The sequence below is a fragment of the Filicampus tigris genome, chromosome 15 (genome assembly GCF_054856515.1).
Source record: "Filicampus tigris isolate MCC_2025a chromosome 15, RoL_Ftig_1.0, whole genome shotgun sequence".
Taxonomy (NCBI): Eukaryota; Metazoa; Chordata; class Actinopteri; order Syngnathiformes; family Syngnathidae; genus Filicampus; species Filicampus tigris.
In genome coordinates, this window is record NC_141231.1 from 19,075,919 (window position 1) to 19,086,064 (window position 10,146).

Below are 10,146 nucleotides of genomic sequence, written 5' to 3' on the forward strand. Positions count from 1 at the left end.
TCAGACACTTCTGACGGCAAGTGGCTGCAGGGGAGTTGTTCCCTTCACGCAGCTCCTCCTCCCGCTTCTCCTAGAATGAAGCAACAGCACACTTTGTGTTGAAGGTTGCACTTTCTATACTTCACTTCTGCTTTTTAAAAAAAAAACACACATTTCAAATGGAAAATATGAGTGATGCAAGTTGTTGTAGCTGTTTTGGGCAAAGATGGCTGCGTAAAACCGTTTCTTTTCAGGCACGGCTTTTTTTTTTTGTGGGTCTGCTCATAACAGACCTAGCGTCCATATTTCATGTTACTAAGTCAGACTGGCTTTGTCTTTTGGCTCTTGTCTTCAAAGGGAAACGGTGAAAACGACCCAGAAATGGCTGCTCGGAACCAAAGCGGAAGACTACCTGTCTCTTTTAGGCGTGACTTCTTGAGTCTTTTTTGCGGGGCTACTCACGAGTCACGATACGTGCCCACCCACCATATTTTATGTTGCCAAGTTAAAAAGACTTTGAGGTCTGAATTTTCAAGTTTGTCTTCAAAGAACCCCTGCAAATGGCCCCAAAAATGGCCGCCCGGAAGCAAAACTGCAGGCTACCTGTGTGACATGGCTTTCTCGAGACTTTTTTGTGGGTCTACTCACGATAGACATGCCCACCATTTTTGATGTCCTGAAGTGAAACTGGCTTCATGGGATGAATTTTCCAAAAGCTGAGTTTTGAATTTCCTTTTTTTTTTACAGTAAACATTGGCACCGTTCTTTTTTCACACGCAATGACAGAAATTCAGAATTCACTGGAATTCGGTGTCGTCCTTCTGTCATGACAGTCGGAAAAAAACGGAGACGATTCTGTCTTTGAAGAAATTGCCGACAGGAAATGGCTGCTTCGAACCAAAATGGCACACTTCCTGTGCCTTTCCAGCTATGACTTTTTTTTTTTTGTGGGTCTTCTCGTGATGATCATGTCTCAAAGTGAAACTGGCTTTAGGGGGATGCAAAAAAAAAAAAATTCTTGGTGGCCACAACTGAGCATCACTGAGTTCATTATTTACCTTAAATATTTTCTGAGAAGTCATCAAGCGTCTTTGAAGGATGAATAGTTTTGCGTTATTTGACAGGGCAGCCCAAGCGCGCTCATTCGCCACGCAGGCATATTAGCAAGTGTCAACAAAGTGCTGTTCTTTTCCCGCACAGGATGTGGGGTCATTGCGGCTGACCTTGATGGCGCTTCCACAGACTGCTGAAGCACTCCCTTTCTGTCAGCACGTGACGTATATCGTAAGACAATAAAAAACAACAATCCTACTTACTGTACTCCCGTCTTCTCTTAGCTTCTCCGGAAACCATCGTGAACGTTTTGGGGCGGGAAAGTTCACCGGGAGCTGTTGTCGATAACGAGACAATTCATCGCATGAATGTATTTCTTGAACGGGCGGCTCAAGAGCACTCGTTCGTGACGGACCGGATGACCGAGGGCGGCTGAAGATATGGAGGAAAATGTTTCCCAGCTATACGGCGATTGCTTCTTTTTTTTTTTTTTTTTTTTTTTCAAGTGAAAATTCCGATTTGAGTGTTGTGCCGCAACATGCCGGGCAGCACTTTTGCCCTGATTTTCGGGCATTGCTAAAACGGCGCTCAGTGATGGGCGCTGACATGAATCGGCCCTCCCCCCGCCTTCCCTCCTCCGCGACATCAAAATGTTGCGCACCTTCATTGCATCAGTGGCTTTTCTTCAGAATTGCAAGTTACTTTGTTGTCATCACTGGGCCTTTTTCTGCAGTTAGCTAGCTAACTCTGCCTACAGTCCCAAACGCCATCTTCCCTGGCTGCTACAATGAACAGAACAACTCGGGGTTGTCATTTCAATTCCCAAGCGAGTATGTGATGCTAGCGTGGCTAGCGTGGAAAGCCCCACGTCGACTTTGTGGGAGGTAGTCCAACCACCGGAGGCTTTAGATATATTTTTGAGACTCAAACATGTAGGGATGTGTCAGTGTGAGCAAGTTGTTAGAAGTAGCGTATTTTTGGGACTACAAGGCCCACCAGATTATAAGGCACAGTCTCAATGAACCCGTCTAGTTTTGGAAATGTCTACTGGGTCCGCTGGGTTATAAGGCGCATTCATGCACATTAAAGAAAAACAAACCAGGACAACAAACGAGTCCAACTTTGACGAACATCAATTCGACATTCATACATAAGGTTGATTTTGGAGGAAATGAGCATTGTGGTTCATTTTTCATTCTCTCTTTCTCGCAGATTTTCATGGTAATGGGTGCAACTGGAACCCCGCGACGGATGCGTTTTCACTGTCGAACAAAGCCACGATTCGGCCTCTTAATCAAATCAAAGCTGCCGGCGGCGGACTCGGAGGCCTAAACGAGCCAGGGTGCCAACATGCGCTGCCTCGGGGACCCATCGACCCCAATATTTGAGGTTAGTTTTTTTCTCGGGCGGGTACATTGGCGTGTATCGTCCAAAAGCTGGCCGTGCGCAACCGGCATACGCTGCCGAAAAGACTTTGACGAACTCCCGGCCCAGCCTGGGAACGCCAAAGTTCTCCAGTTGCACTCGCCGGGATCGGGTCATGTGACAAAAGGCCTCTCCGGGGAGCCGATCAAAACACGCCGCTTGAAATTTACTGCCTCCCCAAATGCACTTGCACCTCCGTCCTGCGCAAGGACTCCTCCCATCGCCTGAGAAAGCCCTTTTTCTCGATACACGTGCCCTCCTTTCAGGATCTCGGATGTTTTTTTATTCCTTTTTATTACCAAAAGTCAGCAGTGATGATTTTTAACGAGGATGAGCGATATGTGGACTGTTCAAGAAAAAAGTACAGAAAATAGGAACATGACACAGACCTAAAAAACGGCGCGTATGTTGCACAGCTTTCAGATGTGAAAGCGTACAGAGGAGCGATGGCCAGGTAGCGATACGCTAACGTATCTTAGGGTATAGCTGCTCGTTGAGGCTGCCGATATCGGCCACCGATACTTAAGACAGAAAAAGCTGACATGGAGTACGTCCTCCTCGGCAGTAGTGAATGCCGTACTGCGGCGGTTTTACACGTCGGCAAATCATCACAAAGAAAAGTCTTTGTTCCCCATTTTTGTCACTGTGTAAAGTGAAATTTTACGAATCAAAAGTACTAGAGGCTTCGCTACTCTGTATCCGTGAGTAGTCAAAGACTAAAACTCATCCTGGTGTTGGTGTGAAACAAAATGGTCATGAACATCTCGGTGGTCTTCGGGCCTTTCTGGTTCCAAATAACTTTTGAATAGAAATTCCGACAAGGATGAATTGACTATGGACCCAACATTTTTCAGAGCGAGCGTTCCAGCGATAGCGCCCGCCTCCTTCTGCGACATGGGACGTGCGCGAGCCAGGTTTTAACCTGTTGGCCAGCTCGCCGCACATTCTAGCTGCAAAGAAGTTTGGAACAGAAAGCCAAACAAGAGAACAGTCCACTGGTGCTTGTTTATTTTGCTGAGCAGATTTGTGGACGGAGGGTTCTGAAGTGCACGAACCCTCCCCCACCGTCATCCGCCCCCCCCGGGCCCCCCACCTCCCCCTTCCTGGTCTGTTCCAAATAAGACAGCCAGCCGCGAGAAAGGCAAGTCTCGATGTGTCGGCACGGCTTGCCAAGTCAATCGAGATTCCTTCCAAACCAAAAGGACGGTCGCCGGCAATGATGGCGAACTTCCAGCTCGTCACTTGTCATCCAACGCGAGTTTCCCATGTTGGGGTGACAACAGACGCCCCCCCCCCCCCCGTCCTGTTCCCGCGGAGTACGGTTACTCCCCCAGTGATGGGTTAAAGGTGGAACTCCAAGGAAGGGGATGCACCTTGGATTGAACGTCAACAAACATCTCAGAAGAGTGACGGTTAACTTGTGAGAACCGGATGACTACGAAGGGGCTGTTTTCAGTGCTGCGATGTTGAGTCGTTGGGGTCTCACCGCTTTGCTTGAGTAGTGACACGATCGGACGGCTTTTTACGTCAACTCGCTCCATTTTGAAAAGCGATATCTCTGCTTTGCAGTCAGTACGTTCTTTAAGAAAGCCTCGTTGGCCCCGCCTCGGTCCTCTCAATTGCATTGAAGTGGAGCTACTGCACTTGTCCGACTTAGAACCGGAGTCGAAGGCTGGAGCTTTTCTGCGCCCCAAAATGGCGCCGCGTCGCACAGCGGAGAAGAGTCATCATCAATATATTTTCGAACACAATATTCATGTTTCCTATTTTGCCTTCAACAAAGGTAATGTGGCAACCGGCCCAGTGCCCTTCATTGACCAAACGCCACTGGACACGGCTTTAGAAAAAAAAAAAAAAAAAAGGCAGCAGAAGGGTTGCAAAGATGTGAAAAGTTTTGCATTCATTTCTGGAACCTTTCCGCTCAACTTCCATGGATCAGACACAATGAGAGACAACTGCTCGGGGCTTAGGTAACGACCAATCACGACTCAGCTTCAGAACACAAGTCAGCCGTGATTGGACGCTACCTGAGCAGTTGTGATGTCATTTTCAGTGGACAGAAGTGACAAAATGGCCGCCCCCGGAGCTGGCTAAAAAGGGCCGGATTAACTTTTATCCCACAAACGCAAAATCGATCCGAATGTCGTGTTTCAACTAGTTGGCCTGCTGGGAACATATTCTTGAAAAAAAATCTGTTTGGGTTGATTTCCCCCTTTAAGTACGGTACACAAGTAATATTACTTTTTGCTACTTGCTTATCAATGGCAAGTTTTGCCCCTTCCACCGCAGCTATAATTACCCTCATCAGCCCCGCATTCAGCTGCAGTTTTTAGCAACTGCTTTAGGGGAACAAGTCCTGACACTTGCAAACTATTTCCCCTTCGGGAGAGCAAACGGCGCATACCGAACGTCCTGGAGCGCGTGTGTGGGTTTGTGCATGCCTGCGTGCGTACGTGCGTGCGTGCGCGCGCGTGTCTAAGAGGGAGGGTGAGGTGACTTATTTTTTCATATAAAGACTGAATTATGACACATGCCAAAAATGTTGGAATGCGCGTGGAACAAACATGCCTGTTCTTCTTCAACTGCTTTGCGAGCCACTGTTTACACTAAAGCATCTTGTTCGTGTAAACTCTTAACGCACTGTTGGGGTGGGCGGGAGGGAGCTGTTCAATGCTCTTCAGAAGGATTTGGGGGAGCACTACCGTCCCTGGCACCCTGCGGGGGACCGGCCATGGAACACAATGTCACTCCCTGATGAGTCGCCGCGTCCAACATTCACTTGAAAACAATATACGCCTCCCTCAAATAATCGCCTGGATCCTTTTCCTGTGGGGGGGGGGGGGCGGATATTACCACCGTTTGTAGATGCTTTAATGTTTTTAAATATACTATACTACTACTTTTATATGTTTATGTGATACTTTACACAAGTATATAAGAAAGTGCAAACATATTCCGCAAATATAAAAAGTTTACACACCTCTGTTCAAAAGGAGGGTTTTGGTGCTTAAAAAAAAAAGACCAAGATAAATCTTTTTTTTTTTGTAATCAATATAACCCCATTCAATTGAAAAAAATATATACATGGTTAGGGTTAAGGCAAAATAAAACTTAACCACAGATATAATGTGGTTGCACAACCCCAGATAAGAGGGTGTGCACACTTGTGCAACCAAATTGTATCTGTTGCTTGTATGTACTTCCTCTAGTGAAAAGCTGAAAATAAAAGTTCAACTAAGTTGTACAGTTTACACGATAATGACAGAAACGTTTTTTTTTTAATCTTAAGTCTCATTTTTTGTCACACCAAAAAAATGGCACTAGAACTTGTGTAGCCTAAATCCACTGCATGTTTTTTAAGTTGAAATTAAACTTCAAATTTATAATGATAATAATTGAAAGTTATATCGACAATTGTGTGATCAGTGTTGAGTGCCGCCCGCATGTCCTTGTGCACCATGTGATGTTTTTTTTGTTGTTGTTTTTTGTTTTTTTTGGGGGGGGTTTCTTCAATGGTACTTTCCACCATTTTGCCCCGCGGGCGTGCCGCAGCTCTCAAAACAAAATGCGAAGCGGTGCAGCGACCTGCAGGGATACAATGGAATCTTTTATCCAGAAGGTTGTGCAGATTCCAGCGACATAATCACTTTAATGCCGCAGCCGCTTCCTCGGGGCACTTGTCTTTTCACACATGAGTCGGCGTAAAAAGACAGAAAACCATCCCTGTCCTCACCTGAACATTAAAGCCGGCCTAGCTTGTTGCTTTGCGTTTTTTTTTTGTTGTTTTTTTTTCTCCCGCGGAGCGTTTGTGGTTTTTCGCCGCTATTGGGCAAGAAAATGAAGAATGGTGACTCATGGCAATGTGTGAAAATTTCAGAAAAATAAAAAAAATAGCTGCAACTTCTCTCAGCTAACATTTTCTGCTCTTTATTGCTTCATAAGGGGTGTTTAATTTATTAAAAGCCGAGTGCCGCAATTACGAAAATGTAAATCAAATCAAATCGAATTTGGTAGCAATCGGAAGTAATAGCCAGGATGAGTTCATCTTGGATGGTCTTTTTAGGCATAGCTGTTTGAGATGTTCTTTTTGTGCATCCACTCAAAAGAGACATGTCTACCAAATTTGCGTTCAAGCCATGAAACTGTCTTGAGGCGCTGAATTTTCCAAGAAAGGTTGGTGGCCGCAACTGAGCGCCGCCAAATTACTACTTTTATTTTTTTATGACGAGTTATCAAAATCTGCTCTGCCCGCACGCAGTAATCAAATGAAATTCTTGGAAATTTAGTGGCATCCCTTTGTCAATAACAATGTTTTGCTCCCATTGCCATTTGTTTGTGTGCGCGCTATGTTTTGCCTCAGAGGGTCTCGTACGTCATTTATGTAACAAACCTCACATGCTGTGGCCTAAGTTTGATTCTGGCCTGTAAAAAAAAAGGAAGAAACCCCCCCCCCCAAAGATCTTTCCCCCCTTTTTAGGTTGGGCCCATCTGTTTCTACCAACAATGTTGATTATTGATCATTCATAATTGAATTCCACTGTAGACAAACAAGCATCAACACTAATTTAGTCTTGAAAGAATCAAACCGCATATTTTTGGAATGTGCAAAGACTGAGCCCCGAATTTGAAGGCAAATGTCTCCCTCCCAACATTTTTTCTTAACTTCATTAAAGACAAAAAGCAAGGAGAATAATTCACTTTGACAAGATTCCTTGTTCAATGGTGCGTTTGGGACTGCTAGGAATTTGGAAAAATTGCAGTCTGAGCTCACCAAGTTCAAACCCCGAAGAGTTCCAGTCGCATGTAAACAAAGGGCGGGCTTTCTGATGCTTTTTTCAGCCCATTATTGCACTCGGCACTTTTTCAAGCTTGGGTGCCAGCACATCTACCGGTACATGTTTATGCAAGCGAATGTTAGTTATCTTGGGTGGAATACTGATGTACAGAGCTGGGCATTTTACTGAAAATTCACCGTCCGTTTACCGCCTACGGCCGGGGTACCCTTCGGCCTTCCGTTTCGGTCGGTCCGTCTATCATTTTAAACACGCTTCCGTCGGCGCTTCCGTTGAGAGGCCAAGCTACACGGTTGCATGCTAAATGTCGCCCAATTAATCAGTCCAAGTCTAAAATTCCTGCGGGTGCGGGTCGACTGCTAAGCTAAATGCTAAGTGCGACACATCCGCATGCTAGATGTAGATTCTTATTAGCAACACATTGATGGAAGTTTCATTTTGGAAGGTGAACGCGACGTCACTGCGGCGACGAGAGGGCAGTCGCCCCGCCCACCACCCCCCCGTAACTCCGCTATGTCGGGAAGTGGCGATACTGAACCGGAGCTGCGGCCGTGAGATCCTAGATAACCGCGTTCCCAGGAAAATGGGAGACCTTTTAAAGTCTAATTCCATTGGGGGTTGGAATATTTGCGGCTCAGTGTGATAACGCCGCTCAGCCGGCCAACTGATATTTTTGTATTTATTTTGTGGATTTTGAAGCAAACGAGCTTTCTTTTTTTGTCCTCGGGTGCCCGTGTTTTCTTTTGGCCTCTCAATGAAGACAAAGTGAGCAGAAAAGTCCCACATGATTGGAAGAACATCTTCAAGTGGCCCAGAGGAACTCGCCAAACTTTCCCAAAGATGCTTCTTTGCCCTGTTGATGAAGGCCATCAACTCAGTTTTGTAAGCACTGGGGACCCAAACAGGACTGTGGGAGGAAGAGGTGGACAGAAAAACAAACGCGGGCGCAAAAGGAATTCACACAGAGATGCCAAAATGATCCGCCAGCCACTGTCCATCGTGCAGCCCCCTTTTTTCCCCATAGCAATCCAGTAAAAGTCACCTGTTGTGTCAAGAAAAACAAAAGCTTTGAGAGACCCTAATGGCTATGGAAATGACCAAGGCCCTAGGACAGAGCTGCGAGGGACACCTCTGTTCAGTGTCTGCGCCGACTCCCATACTATGTGAGTGGAAACCATCTAGATTGCAGACAAACGCTGGAGAGGTTCGAACCTAAATCTCCAGGTTGTGAGGCAGACGTGCTAATCACTCCATGGCTGAGGAACAAAACTTGTGTGCTCAAGTTGGATTTTTAGCGCAAACAGATGGTCCGGGTCATTCTTGGATGAGGTATCAATGTATTTTTAATGCATTAAAAGGATGTCAAGTAGGTTATTTTGAGAATAAAAAAAGGAATCATTCTCATGATTTATGGTTCGGGTTAGTACTGTGAACGTTTGTTGCGGACATTGGTTCCAGACATATCCAAGTAGAGAGAGAGAGCGTAAAGAAATATCTTTTCTTTTACCTCTCCTATCTTATGGAAAATCATTCTTAAACGTATTCCTTTGTGCTTCTTCAGAATCTCGCCTTATCGGTTGAAAAATAAATCGAAACGCCATTAATCCAGTCCAGCACCCAAAAAACACCCAAATGATTGGAGTTATGTTTTTTTTTTAACAAAGAAAAATAATGAAAAGAAAATATTAAGAAATAAAGTGCTTTTAAGTGTAATTGCACAAACTGTAGAATTTCTATGATGGATGTGTGCCTTAAAGGGGCGGAGTCAGAGTCGGGTTAGCCGGCTACGCTGCGTGTGGGCGGGCGGGAGTTGTGGCCCACAGTAGCTCCTTGCGAGTGTTTGTTTCGTTTCGTGTTTGTGCATTTGAATGCTCGTCTCGTTCAGTAAATGCGTCCGTGGCTCTCCTTGCCCACATGCCTGGGCATTACTGATTCTTACTTGCTCTTTGTTTTTTGTCACTTCACCCAAAGTTTGAGCTCAAATTGTGTCTCCATTTTTTTTTTTTTGTCTTTTTCTTTTTGTCTCAAAATTCGACTAAACAGTCAATTCTTCTTGATCTAGACGCAATTTGGGGATCCATAAATCTGTTGTAACCCAACAGCATGTGTCACACACGGTTACGGTAATCAAACAGCAAAGTGCTCAAAAATGTGTGATGAGCTCACGTTTGACCATTTTTGACCTCGCTGATTAATTCTGGGAACGCTTGCTTAGATACTCTTGAAATCTGTGCTTATGTCACATTTAATCTAGTTGGCTTTTTTGTGTTTTTCATAGTATTTAATAATACTGATTAGTAGCGACTATTTTTCCAATTAACTCCATCAATAAATCCCCAAATGTCGCCTGCCGTCTAACAACAAGCATTGCCAAGAAAATGCACCAATTCTACTACGGCTTTTGCAACGGTCACCAGAAGGTGGCGCCGTCAGCGCAAGAATCAGCAGCTTCTCATGCTTCTCGCTTGTCAGTTTTAAAATGAATGCTAGCAGTATTGTTTGGTTTATACTCTCTTAATTTGGCATTTAAAAAAAAAAATCCTATTCATCCAGATGATCCTTGGACAGTACATGTGACTTCCTGATCAGCACATTTACATTTTATTTTTGTCTGTCACTTTATTTATTTATTTATTTATTTATTCTTTCCATTCATTTACTGAAATGTTGCATACGAGTATCAGTAATTATTTAAAAATAATAATAATTAACACCCCCAAAATATGTCATCCTTCTCATTTCACAAAGATGGCTGACATGCTACTGTGAAAGTGCTAAATTTGCTCACTGAAATGCTTTTTATTTCACCCTTTTCCCCCCTCGGGTAAGTCCCCAAAATGTCTAAGCTACAAACTGTCTTTTCAAAAACACGTCTGGCACACTATCCTCAGAACGT